This window comes from Ascaphus truei, unplaced genomic scaffold, assembly GCF_040206685.1.
Source record: "Ascaphus truei isolate aAscTru1 unplaced genomic scaffold, aAscTru1.hap1 HAP1_SCAFFOLD_620, whole genome shotgun sequence".
In the NCBI taxonomy this organism is placed as follows: domain Eukaryota; kingdom Metazoa; phylum Chordata; class Amphibia; order Anura; family Ascaphidae; genus Ascaphus; species Ascaphus truei.
The window spans coordinates 184,927-209,675 of NW_027456953.1; the positions used below are offsets into that span (position 1 = coordinate 184,927).

The following is a 24,749-nucleotide window of genomic DNA, read 5'->3' on the forward strand; positions in this document are numbered from 1 at the left end:
AAATTAAAATCCATACACATCAAATGACCAACTTCAGTAGCTCAGGGATATGGCATGTACTTGCTTTTATATATGTCAATCTTCGGGACCCGGGTGGGTAACCACCTCTAAACACCAACGAGATCATATCAGATATACACACTTGTCATGCAGATAGTATGGACTCATTCATTGTAGGTTTGGTAGGGAAATATATCATCAACATGGTTCGTGAATTATGAACATTATTAGAACCACTTTCGACAAAACACACAAGGTCTCTGTGGCGCAATTGGTTAGCGCGTTCGGCTGTTAACCGAAAGGTTGATGGTTCAAGCCCACCCAGGGACGTCTGTTTTCCACCTGACAGCTCTTTTCTTCACTAGTTCTGCCCATGGAATCAAGGAGCCGGGAAAACCCCAAAAACATTCACATCCCTGATTATATTATACCCACTTATCTCCTTCAAGACATTTAATAAGATTTTAAAATAGAATGTCTGATGACTAATTGTCGTTTCATGCACTAAACAAAAGACTTCTTTTTCTATTCATCAATGTTGCTATCTATTAAGTGAAGTTGCTTGAGAAACGGGATGCCAGAACAAGAACTATATTAATACTGCTTCTGTTGTGGTGGAAATAGAAATATTTGGTGATAGATGAATCCTAGTGAAGAGCACAGGATGATCTACAAACCAAGATGTGATTGGAAACATCTGGGGACAATAGGTCGAGTGTGGTCATTGAGAGCGTACAATTATTTCCCACCTAAGATTGCCTCACATGTGATAGATATGTCAATTTATAGATAGAAAGATGCGTTAACAGTTAATACCTGCAATCTTGTGATAACGCTCAGTACTCTAACATATCCTTATACATGACACTAATTTCATAATTAGGTATATGTTTCATTGGTTTGACCTGAAAGCCTGACTGTGCAATAACAATTGTTATTGAATTATTTTACAATGCATACTTATTCCAGGGGCTCCTCGTATATTTTTCATTTGTATGCCAGTCTTCAGGGCATTTTCCCGTATCTCACAAAGTTTAGTCCACAGGACATTAACAAATGACATATATTCCGTTTAGGTTCTTGCTCAAGACCTTGATGAGGTGGGCAGGCTTGAATCATGTTTTGATCAAAAGATGCAACCAAATGACTCCTTTGTCACACAGACGTACCTTGTAAATGTAAACATGACACTAGTATGGTATTTGAGCCCAAATTGGTAGGAGAGAAGGATTTGTTCTCGTTTTCCATATATATATATATATATATATATATATATATATACAGGCATACCCTGCATTAACGTACGCAATGGGACTGGAGCATGTATGTAAAGTGAAAATGTACTTAAAGTGAAGCACTACCTTTTTCCACTTATTGATGCTTGTACTGTACTTCAATCGACATATACGTGCATAACTGATGTAAATAACGCATTTGTAACAGGCTCTATAGTCTCCCCGCTTGCGCACAGCTTCGGTACAGGTAGGGAGCACGGTATTGTTGTTCAGGACGTGCTGACAGGCGCATGCGTGAGCTGCCGTTTGCCTATTGGGCGACATGTACTTACTCGCGAGTGTACTTAAAGTGAATGTCCTTAAAGCGGGGTATGCCTGTATACGTTATATATATATATACACACGTTAGGCCAATGGTTTTACCATCAGCAGTGACCCTTGTAAAGGGAGGAGGAGCGCGGTAATCCGTTCAGTCTTCCACAAATGTTTGGCCAATTCTTTTCCTTGCTGCCTACTCCATAAGGGCATTTTATTCTCTTGTTAGTGATACTTTGCATCATAGGGGTAGGTTATCATCTTGCCTGGTTCCAGCTTTACACCGTTTCCTAAAGAATGGCATTATCTATATTTAGACACAAAGATCAGTCTCTCGTGAGACTGTCAAAAATTGCTAATGCTGACTATATTGCAAGTCATCACAGCGGGGTATTGGGAAAAGTTTTCAACTAGCAATAATCACGCCTCAGATTAACCTCATGGGCTATAATACTGCCACTGCGCAAAGTTAACTTTCTTCTGGGTTAGTAACCACCAGCCCACAAGAAGCCCTCATTACACTGGTGGCTAGCCAAATGCAGGAGCTGGTTCAGTGCTATGGATTGTGGGAGTTAATATGCTAATTCAACTGTGAACTAGAAAGACTCTCTTGCAGTTCCACAATCAACCACTTGCAGTGTATCTGCATGCAAACGCTTCAGCCAGAGGTGTATTTGGGACCACATACATGATATCTCTTCTCTTACCAGTGACCTGACTGTGAAATAACAATTATGATTGAATATTGCTATTTCAAACCTACTGGAAGTTGCTCGAAAACATGATCTCATATGAAAAAGAAATGTTTTCTCGCAGTGATATTCATGTCAAATGTGAAAGTCACACATTTAGACTTCAAAAATTAAAATCCATACACATCAAATGACCAACTTCAGTAGCTCAGGGATATGGCATGTACTTGCTTTTATATATGTCAATCTTCGGGACCCGGGTGGGTAACCACCTCTAAACACCAACGAGATCATATCAGATATACACACTTGTCATGCAGATAGTATGGACTCATTCATTGTAGGTTTGGTAGGGAAATATATCATCAACATGGTTCGTGAATTATGAACATTATTAGAACCACTTTCGACAAAACACACAAGGTCTCTGTGGCGCAATTGGTTAGCGCGTTCGGCTGTTAACCGAAAGGTTGATGGTTCAAGCCCACCCAGGGACGTCTGTTTTCCACCTGACAGCTCTTTTCTTCACTAGTTCTGCCCATGGAATCAAGGAGCCGGGAAAACCCCAAAAACATTCACATCCCTGATTATATTATACCCACTTATCTCCTTCAAGACATTTAATAAGATTTTAAAATAGAATGTCTGATGACTAATTGTCGTTTCATGCACTAAACAAAAGACTTCTTTTTCTATTCATCAATGTTGCTATCTATTAAGTGAAGTTGCTTGAGAAACGGGATGCCAGAACAAGAACTATATTAATACTGCTTCTGTTGTGGTGGAAATAGAAATATTTGGTGATAGATGAATCCTAGTGAAGAGCACAGGATGATCTACAAACCAAGATGTGATTGGAAACATCTGGGGACAATAGGTCGAGTGTGGTCATTGAGAGCGTACAATTATTTCCCACCTAAGATTGCCTCACATGTGATAGATATGTCAATTTATAGATAGAAAGATGCGTTAACAGTTAATACCTGCAATCTTGTGATAACGCTCAGTACTCTAACATATCCTTATACATGACACTAATTTCATAATTAGGTATATGTTTCATTGGTTTGACCTGAAAGCCTGACTGTGCAATAACAATTGTTATTGAATTATTTTACAATGCATACTTATTCCAGGGGCTCCTCGTATATTTTTCATTTGTATGCCAGTCTTCAGGGCATTTTCCCGTATCTCACAAAGTTTAGTCCACAGGACATTAACAAATGACATATATTCCGTTTAGGTTCTTGCTCAAGACCTTGATGAGGTGGGCAGGCTTGAATCATGTTTTGATCAAAAGATGCAACCAAATGACTCCTTTGTCACACAGACGTACCTTGTAAATGTAAACATGACACTAGTATGGTATTTGAGCCCAAATTGGTAGGAGAGAAGGATTTGTTCTCGTTTTCCATATATATATATATATATATATATATATATATATACAGGCATACCCTGCATTAACGTACGCAATGGGACTGGAGCATGTATGTAAAGTGAAAATGTACTTAAAGTGAAGCACTACCTTTTTCCACTTATTGATGCTTGTACTGTACTTCAATCGACATATACGTGCATAACTGATGTAAATAACGCATTTGTAACAGGCTCTATAGTCTCCCCGCTTGCGCACAGCTTCGGTACAGGTAGGGAGCACGGTATTGTTGTTCAGGACGTGCTGACAGGCGCATGCGTGAGCTGCCGTTTGCCTATTGGGCGACATGTACTTACTCGCGAGTGTACTTAAAGTGAATGTCCTTAAAGCGGGGTATGCCTGTATACGTTATATATATATATACACACGTTAGGCCAATGGTTTTACCATCAGCAGTGACCCTTGTAAAGGGAGGAGGAGCGCGGTAATCCGTTCAGTCTTCCACAAATGTTTGGCCAATTCTTTTCCTTGCTGCCTACTCCATAAGGGCATTTTATTCTCTTGTTAGTGATACTTTGCATCATAGGGGTAGGTTATCATCTTGCCTGGTTCCAGCTTTACACCGTTTCCTAAAGAATGGCATTATCTATATTTAGACACAAAGATCAGTCTCTCGTGAGACTGTCAAAAATTGCTAATGCTGACTATATTGCAAGTCATCACAGCAGGGTATTGGGAAAAGTTTTCAACTAGCAATAATCACGCCTCGGATCAACCTCATGGGCTATGACACTGCCACTGCGCAAAGTTAACTTTCTACTGGCTTAGTAACCACCAGCCCACAAGAAGCCCTCATTACACTGGTGGCTAGCAAATGCAGGAGCTGGTTCAGTGCTATGGATTGTGGGAGTTAATATGGTAATTCAACTGTGAACTAGAAAGACTCTCTTGCAGTTCCACAAACAACCACTTGCAGTGTATCTGCATGCAAACGCTTCAGCCAGAGGTGTATTTGGGACCAAATACATGATCTCTCCTCTCTTACCAGTGACCTGACTGTTAAATAACAATTATGATTGAATATTGCTATTTCAAACCTACTGGAAGTTGCTCGAAAACATGATCTCATATGAAAAAGAAATGTTTTCTCGCAGCGATATTCATGTCAAATGTGAAAGTCACACATTTAGACTTCAAAAATTAAAATCCATACACATCAAATGACCAACTTCAGTAGCTCAGGGATATGGCATGTACTTGGTTTTATATATGTCAATCTTCGGGACCCGGGTGGGTAACCACCTTTAAACACCAATGAGATCATATCAGATATATACACTCGTCATGCAGATAGTATGGACTCATTCATTGTAGGTTTGGTAGGGAAATATATCATCAACATGGTTCGTGAATTATGAACATTATTAGAACCACTTTCGATAGAACCACTTTCGACAAAACACACAAGGTCTCTGTGGCGCAATTGGTTAGCGCGTTCGGCTGTTAACCGAAAGGTTGGTGGTTCAAGCCCACCCAGGGACGTCTGTTTTCCACCCGACAGCTCTTTTCTTGACTAGTTCTGCCCATGGAATCAAGTAGCCGGGAAAACCCCGAAAACATTCACATCCCTGATTATATTATACCCACTTATCTCCTTCAAGACATTTAATAAGATTTTAAAATAGAATGTCTGATGACTAATTGTCGTTTCATGCACTAAACAAAAGACTTCTTTTTCTATTCATCAATGTTGCTATCTATTAAGTGAAGTTGCTTGAGAAACGGGATGCCAGAACAAGAACTATATTAATACTGCTTCTGTTGTGGTGGAAATAGAAATATTTGGTGATAGATGAATCCTAGTGAAGAGCACAGGATGATCTACAAACCAAGATGTGATTGGAAACATCTGGGGACAATAGGTCGAGTGTGGTCATTGAGAGCGTACAATTATTTCCCACCTAAGATTGCCTCACATGTGATAGATATGTCAATTTATAGATAGAAAGATGCGTTAACAGTTAATACCTGCAATCTTGTGATAACGCTCAGTACTCTAACATATCCTTATACATGACACTAATTTCATAATTAGGTATATGTTTCATTGGTTTGACCTGAAAGCCTGACTGTGCAATAACAATTGTTATTGAATTATTTTACAATGCATACTTATTCCAGGGGCTCCTCGTATATTTTTCATTTGTATGCCAGTCTTCAGGGCATTTTCCCGTATCTCACAAAGTTTAGTCCACAGGACATTAACAAATGACATATATTCCGTTTAGGTTCTTGCTCAAGACCTTGATGAGGTGGGCAGGCTTGAATCATGTTTTGATCAAAAGATGCAACCAAATGACTCCTTTGTCACACAGACGTACCTTGTAAATGTAAACATGACACTAGTATGGTATTTGAGCCCAAATTGGTAGGAGAGAAGGATTTGTTCTCGTTTTCCATATATATATATATATATATATATATATATATATACAGGCATACCCTGCATTAACGTACGCAATGGGACTGGAGCATGTATGTAAAGTGAAAATGTACTTAAAGTGAAGCACTACCTTTTTCCACTTATTGATGCTTGTACTGTACTTCAATCGACATATACGTGCATAACTGATGTAAATAACGCATTTGTAACAGGCTCTATAGTCTCCCCGCTTGCGCACAGCTTCGGTACAGGTAGGGAGCACGGTATTGTTGTTCAGGACGTGCTGACAGGCGCATGCGTGAGCTGCCGTTTGCCTATTGGGCGACATGTACTTACTCGCGAGTGTACTTAAAGTGAATGTCCTTAAAGCGGGGTATGCCTGTATACGTTATATATATATATACACACGTTAGGCCAATGGTTTTACCATCAGCAGTGACCCTTGTAAAGGGAGGAGGAGCGCGGTAATCCGTTCAGTCTTCCACAAATGTTTGGCCAATTCTTTTCCTTGCTGCCTACTCCATAAGGGCATTTTATTCTCTTGTTAGTGATACTTTGCATCATAGGGGTAGGTTATCATCTTGCCTGGTTCCAGCTTTACACCGTTTCCTAAAGAATGGCATTATCTATATTTAGACACAAAGATCAGTCTCTCGTGAGACTGTCAAAAATTGCTAATGCTGACTATATTGCAAGTCATCACAGCAGGGTATTGGGAAAAGTTTTCAACTAGCAATAATCACGCCTCGGATCAACCTCATGGGCTATGACACTGCCACTGCGCAAAGTTAACTTTCTACTGGCTTAGTAACCACCAGCCCACAAGAAGCCCTCATTACACTGGTGGCTAGCAAATGCAGGAGCTGGTTCAGTGCTATGGATTGTGGGAGTTAATATGGTAATTCAACTGTGAACTAGAAAGACTCTCTTGCAGTTCCACAAACAACCACTTGCAGTGTATCTGCATGCAAACGCTTCAGCCAGAGGTGTATTTGGGACCAAATACATGATCTCTCCTCTCTTACCAGTGACCTGACTGTTAAATAACAATTATGATTGAATATTGCTATTTCAAACCTACTGGAAGTTGCTCGAAAACATGATCTCATATGAAAAAGAAATGTTTTCTCGCAGCGATATTCATGTCAAATGTGAAAGTCACACATTTAGACTTCAAAAATTAAAATCCATACACATCAAATGACCAACTTCAGTAGCTCAGGGATATGGCATGTACTTGGTTTTATATATGTCAATCTTCGGGACCCGGGTGGGTAACCACCTTTAAACACCAATGAGATCATATCAGATATATACACTCGTCATGCAGATAGTATGGACTCATTCATTGTAGGTTTGGTAGGGAAATATATCATCAACATGGTTCGTGAATTATGAACATTATTAGAACCACTTTCGATAGAACCACTTTCGACAAAACACACAAGGTCTCTGTGGCGCAATTGGTTAGCGCGTTCGGCTGTTAACCGAAAGGTTGGTGGTTCAAGCCCACCCAGGGACGTCTGTTTTCCACCCGACAGCTCTTTTCTTGACTAGTTCTGCCCATGGAATCAAGTAGCCGGGAAAACCCCGAAAACATTCACATCCCTGATTATATTATACCCACTTATCTCCTTCAAGACATTTAATGAGATTTTAAAATAGAATGTCTGATGACTAATTGTCGTTTCATGCACTAAACAAAAGACTTCTTTTTCTATGCATCAGTGTTGGTATCTATTAAGTGAAGTTGCTTGAGAAACGGGATGCCAGAACAAGAACTATATTAATAGTGCTTTTGTTATGGTGGAAATAGAAACATTTGGTGATAGATGGATCCTAGTGAAGAGCACAGGATTATCTGCAAACCAAGATGGGATTGGAAACATCTGGGGACAATAGGTCGAGTGTGGTCATTGAGAGCGTACAATTATTTCCCACCTAAGATTGCCTCACATGCGATAGATATGTCAATTTATAGATAGAAAGATGCGTTAACAGTTAATACCTGCAATCCTGTGATAACACTCAGTACTCTAACATATCCTTATACATGACACTAATTTCATCATTAGGTATATGTTTCATTGGTTTGACCTGAAAGCCTGACTGCGCAATAACAATTATTATTGAATTATTTTACAATGCATACTTATTCCGGGGCTCCTCCTACATTTTTCATTTGTATGCCAGTCTTCGGGGCATTTTCACGTATCTCACAAAGTTTAGTCCACAGGACATTAAGAAATGACATATGTTCCGTTTAGGTTCTTGCTCAAGACCTTGATGAGGTGGGCAGGCTTGAATCATGTTTTGGTCAAAAGATGCAACCTGATGACTCCTTTGTCAAACAGACGTACCTTGTAAATGTAAACCTGACACTAGTATATTTGAGCCCAAATTGGTAGGAGAGCAGGATTTGTTTTGGTTTTACCAGCAGCAGTTACCCTTGTAAAGGGAGGAGGAGCGCGGTAATCCGTACAGTCGTCCACAAATGTTTGGCCAATTCTTTTCCTTGCGGCATACTCCATAAGGGCATTTTATTCTCTTGTTAGTGATACTTTGCATCATAGGGGTAGGTTATCATCTTGCCTGGTTCCAGCTTTACACCGTTTCCTAAAGAATGGCATTATCTATATTTAGACACAAAGATCAGTCTCTCGTGAGACTGTCAAAAATTGCTAATGCTGACTATATTGCAAGTCATCACAGCGGGGTATTGGGAAAAGTTTTCAACTAGCAATAATCACGCCTCGGATCAACCTCATGGGCTATGATACTGCCACTGCGCAAAGTTAACTTTCTACTGGCTTAGTAACCACCAGCCCACAAGAAGCCCTCATTACACTGGTGGCTAGCAAATGCAGGAGCTGGTTCAGTGCTATGGATTGTGGGAGTTAATATGGTAATTCAACTGTGAACTAGAAAGACTCTCTTGCAGTTCCACAAACAACCACTTGCAGTGTATCTGCATGCAAACGCTTCAGCCAGAGGTGTATTTGGGACCAAATACATGATCTCTCCTCTCTTACCAGTGACCTGACTGTTAAATAACAATTATGATTGAATATTGCTATTTCAAACCTACTGGAAGTTGCTCGAAAACATGATCTCATATGAAAAAGAAATGTTTTCTCGCGGCGATATTCATGTCAAATGTGAAAGTCACACATTTAGACTTGAAAAATAAAATCCATACAGATCAAATGAGCAACTTCAGTAGCTCAGGGATATGGCATGTACTTGGTTTTATATATGTCAATCTTCGGGACCCGGGTGGGTAACCACCTTTAAACACCAATGAGATCATATCAGATATACACACTCGTCATGCAGATAGTATGGACTCATTCATTGTAGGTTTGGTAGGGAAATATATCATCAACATGGTTCGTGAATTATGAACATTATTAGAACCACTTTCGACAAAACACACAAGGTCTCTGTGGCGCAATTGGTTAGCGCGTTCGGCTGTTAACCGAAAGGTTGGTGGTTCAAGCCCACCCAGGGACGTCTGTTTTCCACCCGACAGCTCTTTTCTTCACTAGTTCTGCCCATGGAATCAAGTAGCCGGGAAAACCCCGAAAACATTCACATCCCTGATTATATTATACCCACTTATCTCCTTCAAGACATTTAATGAGATTTTAAAATAGAATGTCTGATGACTAATTGTCGTTTCATGCACTAAACAAAAGACTTCTTTTTCTATGCATCAGTGTTGGTATCTATTAAGTGAAGTTGCTTGAGAAACGGGATGCCAGAACAAGAACTATATTAATACTGCTTTTGTTGTGGTGGAAATAGAAACATTTGGTGATAGATGGATCCTAGTGAAGAGCACAGGATTATCTGCAAACCAAGATGGGATTGGAAACATCTGGGGACAATAGGTCGAGTGTGGTCATTGAGAGCGTACAATTATTTCCCACCTAAGATTGCCTCACATGCGATAGATATGTCAATTTATAGATAGAAAGATGCGTTAACAGTTAATACCTGCAATCCTGTGATAACACTCAGTACTCTAACATATCCTTATACATGACACTAATTTCATCATTAGGTATATGTTTCATTGGTTTGACCTGAAAGCCTGACTGCGCAATAACAATTATTATTGAATTATTTTACAATGCATACGTATTCCGGGGCTCCTCCTACATTTTTCATTTGTATGCCAGTCTTCGGGGCATTTTCACGTATCTCACAAAGTTTAGTCCACAGGACATTAAGAAATGACATATGTTCCGTTTAGGTTCTTGCTCAAGACCTTGATGAGGTGGGCAGGCTTGAATCATGTTTTGGTCAAAAGATGCAACCTGATGACTCCTTTGTCAAACAGACGTACCTTGTAAATGTAAACCTGACACTAGTATATTTGAGCCCAAATTGGTAGGAGAGCAGGATTTGTTTTGGTTTTACCAGCAGCAGTTACCCTTGTAAAAGGAGGAGGAGCGCGGTAATCCGTACAGTCTTCCACAAATGTTTGGCCAATTCTTTTCCTTGCTGCATACTCCATAAGGGCATTTTATTCTCTTGTTAGTGATACTTTGCATCATAGGGGTAGGTTATCATCTTGCCTGGTTCCAGCTTTACACCGTTTCCTAAAGAATGGCATTATCTATATTTAGACACAAAGATCAGTCTCTCGTGAGACTGTCAAAAATTGCTAATGCTGACTATATTGCAAGTCATCACAGCGGGGTATTGGGAAAAGTTTTCAACTAGCAATAATCACGCCTCGGGTTAACCTCATGGGCTATGATACTGCCACTGCGCAAAGTTAACTTTCTACTGGCTTAGTGAAACCACCAGCCCACAAGAAGCCCTCATTACACTGGTGGCTAGCAAATGCAGGAGCTGGTTCAGTGCTATGGATTGTGGGAGTTAATATGGTAATTCAACTGTGAACTAGAAAGACTCTCTTGCAGTTCCACAAACAACCACTTGCAGTGTATCTGCATGCAAACGCTTCAGCCAGAGGTGTATTTGGGACCAAATACATGATCTCTCCTCTCTTACCAGTGACCTGACTGTGAAATAACAATTATGATTGAATATTGCTATTTCAAACCTACTGGAAGTTGCTCGAAAACATGATCTCATATGAAAAAGAAATGTTTTCATCTCAGCGATATTCATGTCAAATGTGAAAGTCACACATTTAGACTTGAAAAATAAAATCCATACAGATCAAATGAGCAACTTCAGTAGCTCAGGGACATGGCATGTACTTGTTTTTATATATGTCAATCTTCAGGACCCGGGTGGGTAACCCCCTCTAAACACCAACGAGATCTTATCAGATATACACACTCGTCATGCAGACAGTATGGACTCATTCATTGTAGGTTTGGTAGGGAAATATATCATCAACATGGTTAGTGAATTATGAACATTATTAGAACCACTTTCGACCAAACACCCAAGGTTTCTGTGGCGCAATTGGTTAGCGCGTTCGGCTGTTAACCGAAAGGTTGGTGGTTCAAGCCCACCCAGGGACGTCTGTTTTCCACCCGACAGCTCTTTTCTTGACTAGTTCTGCCCATGGAATCAAGTAGCCGGGAAAACCCCGAAAACATTCACATCCCTGATTATATTATACCCACTTATCTCCTTCAAGACATTTAATGAGATTTTAAAATAGAATGTCTGATGACTAATTGTCGTTTCATGCACTAAACAAAAGACTTCTTTTTCTATGCATCAGTGTTGGTATCTATTAAGTGAAGTTGCTTGAGAAACGGGATGCCAGAACAAGAACTATATTAATACTGCTTTTGTTGTGGTGGAAATAGAAACATTTGGTGATAGATGGATCCTAGTGAAGAGCACAGGATTATCTGCAAACCAAGATGGGATTGGAAACATCTGGGGACAATAGGTCGAGTGTGGTCATTGAGAGCGTACAATTATTTCCCACCTAAGATTGCCTCACATGCGATAGATATGTCAATTTATAGATAGAAAGATGCGTTAACAGTTAATACCTGCAATCCTGTGATAACACTCAGTACTCTAACATATCCTTATACATGACACTAATTTCATCATTAGGTATATGTTTCATTGGTTTGACCTGAAAGCCTGACTGCGCAATAACAATTATTATTGAATTATTTTACAATGCATACGTATTCCGGGGCTCCTCCTACATTTTTCATTTGTATGCCAGTCTTCGGGGCATTTTCACGTATCTCACAAAGTTTAGTCCACAGGACATTAAGAAATGACATATGTTCCGTTTAGGTTCTTGCTCAAGACCTTGATGAGGTGGGCAGGCTTGAATCATGTTTTGGTCAAAAGATGCAACCTGATGACTCCTTTGTCAAACAGACGTACCTTGTAAATGTAAACCTGACACTAGTATATTTGAGCCCAAATTGGTAGGAGAGCAGGATTTGTTTTGGTTTTACCAGCAGCAGTTACCCTTGTAAAAGGAGGAGGAGCGCGGTAATCCGTACAGTCTTCCACAAATGTTTGGCCAATTCTTTTCCTTGCTGCATACTCCATAAGGGCATTTTATTCTCTTGTTAGTGATACTTTGCATCATAGGGGTAGGTTATCATCTTGCCTGGTTCCAGCTTTACACCGTTTCCTAAAGAATGGCATTATCTATATTTAGACACAAAGATCAGTCTCTCGTGAGACTGTCAAAAATTGCTAATGCTGACTATATTGCAAGTCATCACAGCGGGGTATTGGGAAAAGTTTTCAACTAGCAATAATCACGCCTCGGGTTAACCTCATGGGCTATGATACTGCCACTGCGCAAAGTTAACTTTCTACTGGCTTAGTGAAACCACCAGCCCACAAGAAGCCCTCATTACACTGGTGGCTAGCAAATGCAGGAGCTGGTTCAGTGCTATGGATTGTGGGAGTTAATATGGTAATTCAACTGTGAACTAGAAAGACTCTCTTGCAGTTCCACAAACAACCACTTGCAGTGTATCTGCATGCAAACGCTTCAGCCAGAGGTGTATTTGGGACCAAATACATGATCTCTCCTCTCTTACCAGTGACCTGACTGTGAAATAACAATTATGATTGAATATTGCTATTTCAAACCTACTGGAAGTTGCTCGAAAACATGATCTCATATGAAAAAGAAATGTTTTCTCGCAGTGATATTCATGTCAAATGTGAAAGTCACACATTTAGACTTCAAAAAATAAAATCCATACAGATCAAATGAGCAACTTCAGTAGCTCAGGGACATGGCATGTACTTGCTTTTATATATGTAAATCTTCAGCACCCGGGTGGGTAACCCACTCTTAACACCAACGAGATCATATCAGATATACACACTCGTCATGCAGATAGTATGGACTCATTCATGGTAGGTTTGGTAGGGAAATATATCATCAACATGGTTCGTGAATTATGAACATTATTATAACCACTTTCGACATAACACCCAAGGTCTCTGTGGCGCAATTGGTTAGCGCGTTCGGCTGTTAACCGAAAGGTTGGTGGTTCAAGCCCACCCAGGGACGTCTGTTTTCCACCCGACAGCTCTTTTCTTGACTAGTTCCGCCCATGGAATCAAGTAGCTGGGAAAACCCCGAAAACATTCACATCCCTGATTATATTATACCCACTTATCTCCTTCAAGACATTTAATGAGATTTTAAAATAGAATGTCTGATGACTAATTGTCGTTTCATGCACTAAACAAAAGACTTCTTTTTCTATGCATCAGTGTTGGTATCTATTAAGTGAAGTTGCTTGAGAAACGGGATGCCAGAACAAGAACTATATTAATACTGCTTCTGTTGTGGTGGAAATAGAAACATTTGGTGATAGATGGATCCTAGTGAAGAGCACAGGATTATCTGCAAACCAAGATGGGATTGGAAACATCTGGGGACAATAGGTCGAGTGTGGTCATTGAGAGCGTACAATTATTTCCCACCTAAGATTGCCTCACATGCGATAGATATGTCAATTTATAGATAGAAAGATGCGTTAACAGTTAATACCTGCAATCCTGTGATAACACTCAGTACTCGAACATATCCTTATACATGACACTAATTTCATCATTAGGTATATGTTTCATTGGTTTGACCTGAAAGCCTGACTGCGCAATAACAATTATTATTGAATTATTTTACAATGCATACTTATTCCGGGGCTCCTCCTACATTTTTCATTTGTATGCCAGTCTTCGGGGCATTTTCACGTATCTCACAAAGTTTAGTCCACAGGACATTAAGAAATGACATATGTTCCGTTTAGGTTCTTGCTCAAGACCTTGATGAGGTGGGCAGGCTTGAATCATGTTTTGGTCAAAAGATGCAACCTGATGACTCCTTTGTCAAACAGACGTACCTTGTAAATGTAAACCTGACACTAGTATATTTGAGCCCAAATTGGTAGGAGAGCAGGATTTGTTTTGGTTTTACCAGCAGCAGTTACCCTTGTAAAAGGAGGAGGAGCGCGGTAATCCGTACAGTCTTCCACAAATGTTTGGCCAATTCTTTTCCTTGCTGCATACTCCATAAGGGCATTTTATTCTCTTGTTAGTGATACTTTGCATCATAGGGGTAGGTTATCATCTTGCCTGGTTCCAGCTTTACACCGTTTCCTAAAGAATGGCATTATCTATATTTAGACACAAAGATCAGTCTCTCGTGAGACTGTCAAAAATTGCTAATGCTGACTATATTGCAAGTCATCACAGCGGGGTATTGGGAAAAGTTTTCAACTAGCAATAATCACGCCTCGGGTTAACCTCATGGGCTATGATACTGCCACTGCGCAAAGTTAACTTTCTACTGGCTTAGTGAAACCACCAGCCCACAAGAAGCCCTCATTACACTGGTGGCTAGCAAATGCAGGAGCTGGTTCAGTGCTATGGATTGTGGGAGTTAATATGGTAATTCAACTGTGAACTAGAAAGACTCTCTTGCAGTTCCACAAACAACCACTTGCAGTGTATCTGCATGCAAACGCTTCAGCCAGAGGTGTATTTGGGACCAAATACATGATCTCTCCTCTCTTACCAGTGACCTGACTGTGAAATAACAATTATGATTGAATATTGCTATTTCAAACCTACTGGAAGTTGCTCGAAAACATGATCTCATATGAAAAAGAAATGTTTTCTCGCAGTGATATTCATGTCAAATGTGAAAGTCACACATTTAGACTTCAAAAAATAAAATCCATACAGATCAAATGAGCAACTTCAGTAGCTCAGGGACATGGCATGTACTTGCTTTTATATATGTAAATCTTCAGCACCCGGGTGGGTAACCCACTCTTAACACCAACGAGATCATATCAGATATACACACTCGTCATGCAGATAGTATGGACTCATTCATGGTAGGTTTGGTAGGGAAATATATCATCAACATGGTTCGTGAATTATGAACATTATTATAACCACTTTCGACATAACACCCAAGGTCTCTGTGGCGCAATTGGTTAGCGCGTTCGGCTGTTAACCGAAAGGTTGGTGGTTCAAGCCCACCCAGGGACGTCTGTTTTCCACCCGACAGCTCTTTTCTTGACTAGTTCCGCCCATGGAATCAAGTAGCTGGGAAAACCCCGAAAACATTCACATCCCTGATTATATTATACCCACTTATCTCCTTCAAGACATTTAATGAGATTTTAAAATAGAATGTCTGATGACTAATTGTCGTTTCATGCACTAAACAAAAGACTTCTTTTTCTATGCATCAGTGTTGGTATCTATTAAGTGAAGTTGCTTGAGAAACGGGATGCCAGAACAAGAACTATATTAATACTGCTTCTGTTGTGGTGGAAATAGAAACATTTGGTGATAGATGGATCCTAGTGAAGAGCACAGGATTATCTGCAAACCAAGATGGGATTGGAAACATCTGGGGACAATAGGTCGAGTGTGGTCATTGAGAGCGTACAATTATTTCCCACCTAAGATTGCCTCACATGCGATAGATATGTCAATTTATAGATAGAAAGATGCGTTAACAGTTAATACCTGCAATCCTGTGATAACACTCAGTACTCGAACATATCCTTATACATGACACTAATTTCATCATTAGGTATATGTTTCATTGGTTTGACCTGAAAGCCTGACTGCGCAATAACAATTATTATTGAATTATTTTACAATGCATACTTATTCCGGGGCTCCTCCTACATTTTTCATTTGTATGCCAGTCTTCGGGGCATTTTCACGTATCTCACAAAGTTTAGTCCACAGGACATTAAGAAATGACATATGTTCCGTTTAGGTTCTTGCTCAAGACCTTGATGAGGTGGGCAGGCTTGAATCATGTTTTGGTCAAAAGATGCAACCTGATGACTCCTTTGTCAAACAGACGTACCTTGTAAATGTAAACCTGACACTAGTATATTTGAGCCCAAATTGGTAGGAGAGCAGGATTTGTTTTGGTTTTACCAGCAGCAGTTACCCTTGTAAAAGGAGGAGGAGCGCGGTAATCCGTACAGTCTTCCACAAATGTTTGGCCAATTCTTTTCCTTGCTGCATACTCCATAAGGGCATTTTATTCTCTTGTTAGTGATACTTTGCATCATAGGGGTAGGTTATCATCTTGCCTGGTTCCAGCTTTACACCGTTTCCTAAAGAATGGCATTATCTATATTTAGACACAAAGATCAGTCTCTCGTGAGACTGTCAAAAATTGCTAATGCTGACTATATTGCAAGTCATCACAGCGGGGTATTGGGAAAAGTTTTCAACTAGCAATAATCACGCCTCGGGTTAACCTCATGGGCTATGATACTGCCACTGCGCAAAGTTAACTTTCTACTGGCTTAGTGAAACCACCAGCCCACAAGAAGCCCTCATTACACTGGTGGCTAGCAAATGCAGGAGCTGGTTCAGTGCTATGGATTGTGGGAGTTAATATGGTAATTCAACTGTGAACTAGAAAGACTCTCTTGCAGTTCCACAAACAACCACTTGCAGTGTATCTGCATGCAAACGCTTCAGCCAGAGGTGTATTTGGGACCAAATACATGATCTCTCCTCTCTTACCAGTGACCTGACTGTGAAATAACAATTATGATTGAATATTGCTATTTCAAACCTACTGGAAGTTGCTCGAAAACATGATCTCATATGAAAAAGAAATGTTTTCTCGCAGTGATATTCATGTCAAATGTGAAAGTCACACATTTAGACTTCAAAAAATAAAATCCATACAGATCAAATGAGCAACTTCAGTAGCTCAGGGACATGGCATGTACTTGCTTTTATATATGTAAATCTTCAGCACCCGGGTGGGTAACCCACTCTTAACACCAACGAGATCATATCAGATATACACACTCGTCATGCAGATAGTATGGACTCATTCATGGTAGGTTTGGTAGGGAAATATATCATCAACATGGTTTGTGCATTATGAACATTATTATAACCACTTTCGACACAACACCCAAGGTCTCTGTGGCGCAATTGGTTAGCGCGTTCGGCTGTTAACCGAAAGGTTGGTGGTTCAAGCCCACCCAGGGACGTCTGTTTTCCACCCGACAGCTCTTTTCTTGACTAGTTCTGCCCATGGAATCAAGTAGCCGGGAAAACCCCGAAAACATTCACATCCCTGATTATATTATACCCACTTATCTCCTTCAAGACATTTAATGAGATTTTAAAATAGAATGTCTGATGACTAATTGTCGTTTCATGCACTAAACAAAAGACTTCTTTTTCTATGCATCAGTGTTGGTATCTATTAAGTGAAGTTGCTTGAGAAACGGGATGCCAGAACAAGAACTATATTAATACTGCTTTTGTTATGGTGGAAATAGAAACATTTGGTGATAGATGAATCCTAGTGAAGAGCACGGGATTATCTGCAAACCAAGATGGGATTGGAAACATCTGGGGACAATAGGTCGAGTGTGGTCATTGAGAGCGTACAATTATTTCCCACCTAAGATTGCCTCACATGCGATAGATATGTCAATTTATAGATAGAAAGATGCGTTAACAGTTAATACCTGCAATCTTGTGATAACGCTCATGAATGTATAATATCCTAATATTTCAACTACGAAAATGTTATTTTCGGAAATAAGACACCCACATAGTTGAAAAAAGCAGTTATTGTATAAATAATATACATTGAATTAATTGCATTTTGGTGTGTGATGTTAAACGTGTGTAGATATAAATATATATAAAACTAGAATGGCAAATATATATATATATTTGCCATTCTAGTATAAATATATATATTTTTCCGAAGCTCCAATGATTTATTAAATGATGCTTCTCTCAAATTAAGACAGTGGGGAACTAGAAGCAGACACAAGTGAAGATGCTCATTCTCTGCCATGTGACTTGAAACACTAAATGATCTAGTACTTATCTTTGCAACATAACATGCAACATTCTAAGAATTCTGTTTCATATTCTAAATCAAAGAATCACTTGTTTGTATAGTGTCTGGTTTCTAATAGACCATATACAGTGTACATCATTTTACAAAAACGTGTTTAAAAAATAAATTATATATATACATAATTTGGCAAATATTGTGGGATTTTTGCAGTTCTGTTTAATAAAAAGATCAAAATAAGTAACACAATTTTTTTTTGCAGAAGATGGTTTTGATCCATTGACCACATGTTAACAGAAGACTGTATGCAAGTCCCTTATACTTGTTTTGTTTGGTGTTTGTAATAGACAATATACATAATTGTACAATGAAAAAACATTATATCAATATACATATATGAAAAGTTTGGCAAATAAAGTGGCATATTTGTAGTTCTGTGGTCTAAAATGATAAAAAAAAAAAATAGGTAAATAACAGATTATATTCAAGTTTTCTTTTGTGTTGAGAAGATAGCCAGGCTCAGCAGTATATTCCTCCTGATTCATATGCATCACTTTAATCTATTTAAATATAATAATCTCACATTTTCTAGGAGATAATTGATGCATAATTGAAAGATGGAAAGCTTTATTTTCATTCTTTATACATTAGCTTTCTTTTCCTCGTTTTGAAATATCTGAGCATTCTCTCGTATGTAATTGGTAGTAGCGCAGCAAAAGGGATTGCACAAATGACCTTATATCTAGAAATATCAGAACAAACTAACAATTTAATATAATTTGACTTTAAAAAATGAAGGCTGTTTCTGCCCGGTCTCGAACCGGGGACCTTTCGCGTGTTAGGCGAACGTGATAACCACTACACTACAGAAACTGAGTTACACTGCAATTTGAATTGGGAAACCTGATGCGCAGTATTCTCACTTACACACTAGAGGGTATTTCCAAGCATAAGTTGCTTGGCTCACACATGCACCCAGACAGTTAAAAGAAAGACTACATTTCCCAGCAGTCCTCTCACTCACGCACGCTGCTTGTCTAGGTGGCATTTCCAAGCATACCTTGCTTGGCTCACACATGCGCAGTTAATATTGGATGTGAAGGAAAGACTACATTTCCCAGCAGGCATTGCCAGCTTCGCGCATGCTCAGTCTTCACAGGTAAAATGTAAAACCCCAGTGTGGCTGCAGAAATGTTTGTTTCCCTCCCCCTCCCTCTGTAATTATTAGTGGGTGACTGTGTCCGGGACCAGGAGTGCAGCACTGTGGGGTCTGCAGATGGATCAGGGACATCACAGCACTGACCCCTTATGTCAGAAGATCAGCAACTTTATACCTTCCACAAAAAGATACATAAGCAATATCTAACCCAATATATATGTATCTCTTCCAATGTGTCAATTAAATGGGTTCAACATGTTCCTTCCCCCTAATCACAACATACTCTGCATCTAGATACTTATCTCCCGTCAGTATGTCTGCACATGACATTGGATACTTTGTACAAATCCTCACACATCCCTATTTCTATTATACACTGTTATCTCCCTCATCTCATTTAACATTTTATATAAAGTTCTGTGAGTAATCTTGCTGGAGAAACGTGGTGTCAGAAGAATAATTTTATTAATACCTCGTTATTGTGGCTATAACTGAATATTTTAATAGTTTGTTATTTAAACATTAACAGAGAATTAAAAGTACAAGCTTGTTAATAGTTTCAGAACATTTCATTAATTAACATTTAAATCATTAGTTTTAACTAAATATCACATATCACATCAAATGTAGATTAAAAATATCACAGAACATCTAATCAGTAGAATTTTCAGACAATGGATTATCTATATTTAGACACAAAGATCAGTCTCTCGTGAGACTGTCAAAAATTGCTAATGCTGACTATATTGCAAGTCATCACAGCAGGGTATTGGGAAAAGTTTTCAACTAGCAATAATCACGCCTCAGGTTAACCTCATGGGCTATAATACTGCCACTGCGCAAAGTTAACTTTCTACTGGCTTAGTAACCACCAGCCCACAAGAAGCCCTCATTACAATGGTGGCTAGCAAATGCAGGAGCTGGTTCAGTGCTATGGATTGTGGGAGTTAATATGGTAATTCAACTGTGAACTAGAAAGACTCTCTTGCAGTTCCACAAACAACCACTTGCAGTGTATCTGCATGCAAACGCTTCAGCCAGAGGTGTATTTGGGACCAAATACATGATCTCTCCTCTCTTACCAGTGACCTGACTGTGAAATAACAATTATGATTGAATATTGCTATTTCAAACCTACTGGAAGTTGCTCGAAAACATGATCTCATATGAAAAAGAAATGTTTTCTCGCAGTGATATTCATGTCAAATGTGAAAGTCACACATTTAGACTTCAAAAAATAAAATCCATACAGATCAAATGAGCAACTTCAGTAGCTCAGGGACATGGCATGTACTTGCTTTTATATATGTAAATCTTCAGCACCCGGGTGGGTAACCCACTCTTAACACCAACGAGATCATATCAGATATACACACTCGTCATGCAGATAGTATGGACTCATTCATTGTAGGTTTGGTAGGGAAATATATCATCAACATGGTTTGTGCATTATGAACATTATTATAACCACTTTCGACTTAACACCCAAGGTCTCTGTGGCGCAATTGGTTAGCGCGTTCGGCTGTTAACCGAAAGGTTGGTGGTTCAAGCCCACCCAGGGACGTCTGTTTTCCACCCGACAGCTCTTTTCTTGACTAGTTCTGCCCATGGAATCAAGTAGCCGGGAAAACCCCGAAAACATTCACATCCCTGATTATATTATACCCACTTATCTCCTTCAAGACATTTAATGAGATTTTAAAATAGAATGTCTGATGACTAATTGTCGTTTCATGCACTAAACAAAAGACTTCTTTTTCTATGCATCAGTGTTGGTATCTATTAAGTGAAGTTGCTTGAGAAACGGGATGCCAGAACAAGAACTATATTAATACTGCTTTTGTTATGGTGGAAATAGAAACATTTGGTGATAGATGAATCCTAGTGAAGAGCACAGGATTATCTGCAAACCAAGATGGGATTGGAAACATCTGGGGACAATAGGTCGAGTGTGGTCATTGAGAGCGTACAATTATTTCCCACCTAAGATTGCCTCACATGCGATAGATATGTCAATTTATAGATAGAAAGATGCGTTAACAGTTAATACCTGCAATCCTGTGATAACGCTCAGTACTCTAACATATCCTTATACATGACACTAATTTCATCATTAGGTATATGTTTCATTGGTTTGACCTGAAAGCCTGACTGCGCAATAACAATTATTATTGAATTATTTTACAATGCATACTTATTCCAGGGGCTCCTCGTATATTTTTCATTTGTATGCCAGTCTTCAGGGCATTTTCCCGTATCTCACAAAGTTTAGTCCACAGGACATTAAGAAATGACATATATTCCGTTTAGGTTCTTGCTCAAGACCTTGATGAGGTGGGCAGGCTGGAATCATGTTTTGGTCAAAAGATGCAACCTGATGACTCCTTTGTCAAACAGACGTACCTTGTAAATGTAAACCTGACACTAGTATATTTGAGCCCAAATTGGTAGGAGAGCAGGATTTGTTTTGGTTTTACCAGCAGCAGTTACCCTTGTAAAGGGAGGAGGAGTGCGGTAATCCGTACAGTCTTCCACAAATGTTTGGCCAATTCTTTTCCTTGCGGCATACTCCATAAGGGCATTTTATTCGCTTGTTAGTGATACTTTGCATCATAGGGGTAGGTTATCATCTTGCCTGGTTCCAGCTTTACACCGTTTCCTAAAGAATGGCATTATCTATATTTAGACACAAAGATCAGTCTCTCGTGAGACTGTCAAAAATTGCTAATGCTGACTATATTGCAAGTCATCACAGCGGGGTATTGGGAAAAGTTTTCAACTAGCAATAATCACGCCTCAGATCAACCTCATGGGCTATGATACTGCCACTGCGCAAAGTTAACTTTCTACTGGCTTAGTAACCACCAGCCCACAAGAAGCCCTCATTACACTGGTGGCTAGCAAATGCAGGAGCTGGTTCAGTGCTATGGATTGTGGGAGTTAATATGGTAATTCAACTGTGAACTAGAAAGACTCTCTTGCAGTTCCACAAACAACCACTTGCAGTGTATCTGCATGCAAACGCTTCAGCCAGAGGTGTATTTGGGACCAAATACATGATCTCTCCTCTCTTACCAGTGACCTGACTGTTAAATAACAATTATGATTGAATATTGCTATTTCAAACCTACTGGAAGTTGCTCGAAAACATGATCTCATATGAAAAAGAAATGTTTTCTCGCAGCGATATTCATGTCAAATGTGAAAGTCACACATTTAGACTTCAAAAATAAAATCCATACAGATCAAATGAGCAACTTCAGTAGCTCAGGGACATGGCATGTACTTGCTTTTATATATGTCAATCTTCAGGACCCGGGTGGGTAGCCCCCTCTTAACACCAACGAGATCATATCAGATATACACACTCATCATGCAGATAGTATGGACTCATTCAGGGTAGGTTTGGTAGGGAAATATATCATCAACATGGTTAGTGCATTATGAACATTATTATAACCACTTTCGACACAACACCCAAGGTCTCTGTGGCGCAATTGGTTAGCGCGTTCGGCTGTTAACCGAAAGGTTGGTGGTTCAAGCCCACCCAGGGACGCCTGTTTTCCACCCGACAGCTCTTTTCTTCACTAGTTCTGCCCATGGAATCAAGTAGCCGGGAAAACCCCGAAAACATTCACATCCCTGATTATATTATACCCACTTATCTCCTTCAAGACATTTAATGAGATTTTAAAATAGAATGTCTGATGACTAATTGTCGTTTCATGCACTAAACAAAAGACTTCTTTTTCTATGCATCAGTGTTGGTATCTATTAAGTGAAGTTGCTTGAGAAACGGGATGCCAGAACAAGAACTATATTAATACTGCTTTTGTTGTGGTGGAAATAGAAACATTTGGTGATAGATGGATCCTAGTGAAGAGCACAGGATTATCTGCAAACCAAGATGGGATTGGAAACATCTGGGGACAATAGGTCGAGTGTGGTCATTGAGAGCGTACAATTATTTCCCACCTAAGATTGCCTCACATGCGATAGATATGTCAATTTATAGATAGAAAGATGCGTTAATAGTTAATACCTGCAATCCTGTGATAACACTCAGTACTCTAACATATCCTTATACATGACACTAATTTCATCATTAGGTATATGTTTCATTGGTTTGACCTGAAAGCCTGACTGCGCAATAACAATTATTATTGAATTATTTTACAATGCATACTTATTCCGGGGCTCCTCCTACATTTTTCATTTGTATGCCAGTCTTCGGGGCATTTTCCCGTATCTCACAAAGTTTAGTCCACAGGACATTAAGAAATGACATATGTTCCGTTAAGGTTCTTGCTCAAGACCTTGATGAGGTGGGCAGGCTTGAATCATGTTTTGGTCAAAAGATGCAACCTGATGACTCCTTTGTCAAACAGACGTACCTTGTAAATGTAAACCTGACACTAGTATATTTGAGCCCAAATTGGTAGGAGAGCAGGATTTGTTTTGGTTTTACCAGCAGCAGTTACCCTTGTAAAGGGAGGAGGAGTGCAGTAATCCGTACAGTCTTCCACAAATGTTTGGCCAATTCTTTTCCTTGCGGCATACTCCATAAGGGCATTTTATTCTCTTGTTAGTGATACTTTGCATCATAGGGGTAGGTTATCATCTTGCCTGGTTCCAGCTTTTTCACCGTTTCCTAAAGAATGGCATTATCTATATTTAGACACAAAGATCAGTCTCTCGTGAGACTGTCAAAAATTGCTAATGCTGACTATATTGCAAGTCATCACAGCGGGGTATTGGGAAAAGTTTTCAACTAGCAATAATCACGCCTCGGGTTAACCTCATGGGCTATGATACTGCCACTGCGCAAAGTTAACTTTCTACTGGCTTAGTGAAACCACCAGCCCACAAGAAGCCCTCATTACACTGGTGGCTAGCAAATGCAGGAGCTGGTTCAGTGCTATGGATTGTGGGAGTTAATATGGTAATTCAACTGTGAACTAGAAAGACTCTCTTGCAGTTCCACAAACAACCACTTGCAGTGTATCTGCATGCAAACGCTTCAGCCAGAGGTGTATTTGGGACCAAATACATGATCTCTCCTCTCTCACCAGTGACCTGACTGTGAAATAACAATTATGATTGAATATTGCTATTTCAAACCTACTGGAAGTTGCTCGAAAACATGATCTCATATGAAAAAGAAATGTTTTCTCGCAGTGATATTCATGTCAAATGTGAAAGTCACACATT

The 24,749-nt window shown here is 39.5% G+C and overlaps 20 non-coding genes across 20 annotated transcripts; 8 read left to right on the forward strand and 12 right to left on the reverse strand.

The window, feature by feature from the left end:
* Window positions 1-1,880: 1,880 nt before the first annotated feature.
* LOC142485670 (U4 spliceosomal RNA) lies at window positions 1,881-2,021 on the reverse strand. The gene has a single exon (XR_012798677.1). It is a non-coding gene; the product is annotated as a U4 spliceosomal RNA (small nuclear RNA).
* Window positions 2,022-4,289: 2,268 nt separating this feature from the next.
* LOC142485671 (U4 spliceosomal RNA) lies at window positions 4,290-4,430 on the reverse strand. The gene has a single exon (XR_012798678.1). It is a non-coding gene; the product is annotated as a U4 spliceosomal RNA (small nuclear RNA).
* A 658-nt stretch (window positions 4,431-5,088) lies between these two features.
* Window positions 5,089-5,162, forward strand: TRNAN-GUU (transfer RNA asparagine (anticodon GUU)). Its single transcript has one exon. It is a non-coding gene; the product is annotated as a tRNA-Asn (tRNA).
* A 1,550-nt stretch (window positions 5,163-6,712) lies between these two features.
* On the reverse strand, window positions 6,713-6,853 carry LOC142485672 (U4 spliceosomal RNA). The gene has a single exon (XR_012798679.1). It is a non-coding gene; the product is annotated as a U4 spliceosomal RNA (small nuclear RNA).
* A 658-nt stretch (window positions 6,854-7,511) lies between these two features.
* On the forward strand, window positions 7,512-7,585 carry TRNAN-GUU (transfer RNA asparagine (anticodon GUU)). The gene has a single exon. It is a non-coding gene; the product is annotated as a tRNA-Asn (tRNA).
* Window positions 7,586-8,719: 1,134 nt separating this feature from the next.
* Window positions 8,720-8,860, reverse strand: LOC142485674 (U4 spliceosomal RNA). Its single transcript, XR_012798681.1, has one exon. It is a non-coding gene; the product is annotated as a U4 spliceosomal RNA (small nuclear RNA).
* Window positions 8,861-9,502: 642 nt separating this feature from the next.
* Window positions 9,503-9,576, forward strand: TRNAN-GUU (transfer RNA asparagine (anticodon GUU)). Its single transcript has one exon. It is a non-coding gene; the product is annotated as a tRNA-Asn (tRNA).
* Window positions 9,577-10,710: 1,134 nt separating this feature from the next.
* LOC142485676 (U4 spliceosomal RNA) lies at window positions 10,711-10,851 on the reverse strand. Its single transcript, XR_012798683.1, has one exon. It is a non-coding gene; the product is annotated as a U4 spliceosomal RNA (small nuclear RNA).
* A 1,853-nt stretch (window positions 10,852-12,704) lies between these two features.
* LOC142485677 (U4 spliceosomal RNA) lies at window positions 12,705-12,845 on the reverse strand. Its single transcript, XR_012798684.1, has one exon. It is a non-coding gene; the product is annotated as a U4 spliceosomal RNA (small nuclear RNA).
* Window positions 12,846-13,490: 645 nt separating this feature from the next.
* Window positions 13,491-13,564, forward strand: TRNAN-GUU (transfer RNA asparagine (anticodon GUU)). Its single transcript has one exon. It is a non-coding gene; the product is annotated as a tRNA-Asn (tRNA).
* Window positions 13,565-14,698: 1,134 nt separating this feature from the next.
* On the reverse strand, window positions 14,699-14,839 carry LOC142485678 (U4 spliceosomal RNA). The gene has a single exon (XR_012798685.1). It is a non-coding gene; the product is annotated as a U4 spliceosomal RNA (small nuclear RNA).
* Window positions 14,840-15,484: 645 nt separating this feature from the next.
* TRNAN-GUU (transfer RNA asparagine (anticodon GUU)) lies at window positions 15,485-15,558 on the forward strand. The gene has a single exon. It is a non-coding gene; the product is annotated as a tRNA-Asn (tRNA).
* Window positions 15,559-16,692: 1,134 nt separating this feature from the next.
* Window positions 16,693-16,833, reverse strand: LOC142485664 (U4 spliceosomal RNA). Its single transcript, XR_012798671.1, has one exon. It is a non-coding gene; the product is annotated as a U4 spliceosomal RNA (small nuclear RNA).
* Window positions 16,834-17,478: 645 nt separating this feature from the next.
* TRNAN-GUU (transfer RNA asparagine (anticodon GUU)) lies at window positions 17,479-17,552 on the forward strand. The gene has a single exon. It is a non-coding gene; the product is annotated as a tRNA-Asn (tRNA).
* Window positions 17,553-19,179: 1,627 nt separating this feature from the next.
* Window positions 19,180-19,252, reverse strand: TRNAV-AAC (transfer RNA valine (anticodon AAC)). The gene has a single exon. It is a non-coding gene; the product is annotated as a tRNA-Val (tRNA).
* A 992-nt stretch (window positions 19,253-20,244) lies between these two features.
* On the reverse strand, window positions 20,245-20,385 carry LOC142485673 (U4 spliceosomal RNA). Its single transcript, XR_012798680.1, has one exon. It is a non-coding gene; the product is annotated as a U4 spliceosomal RNA (small nuclear RNA).
* Window positions 20,386-21,028: 643 nt separating this feature from the next.
* TRNAN-GUU (transfer RNA asparagine (anticodon GUU)) lies at window positions 21,029-21,102 on the forward strand. Its single transcript has one exon. It is a non-coding gene; the product is annotated as a tRNA-Asn (tRNA).
* Window positions 21,103-22,237: 1,135 nt separating this feature from the next.
* LOC142485667 (U4 spliceosomal RNA) lies at window positions 22,238-22,378 on the reverse strand. Its single transcript, XR_012798674.1, has one exon. It is a non-coding gene; the product is annotated as a U4 spliceosomal RNA (small nuclear RNA).
* A 642-nt stretch (window positions 22,379-23,020) lies between these two features.
* Window positions 23,021-23,094, forward strand: TRNAN-GUU (transfer RNA asparagine (anticodon GUU)). Its single transcript has one exon. It is a non-coding gene; the product is annotated as a tRNA-Asn (tRNA).
* A 1,135-nt stretch (window positions 23,095-24,229) lies between these two features.
* Window positions 24,230-24,370, reverse strand: LOC142485665 (U4 spliceosomal RNA). Its single transcript, XR_012798672.1, has one exon. It is a non-coding gene; the product is annotated as a U4 spliceosomal RNA (small nuclear RNA).
* Between the last annotated feature and the right edge of the window lie 379 nt (window positions 24,371-24,749).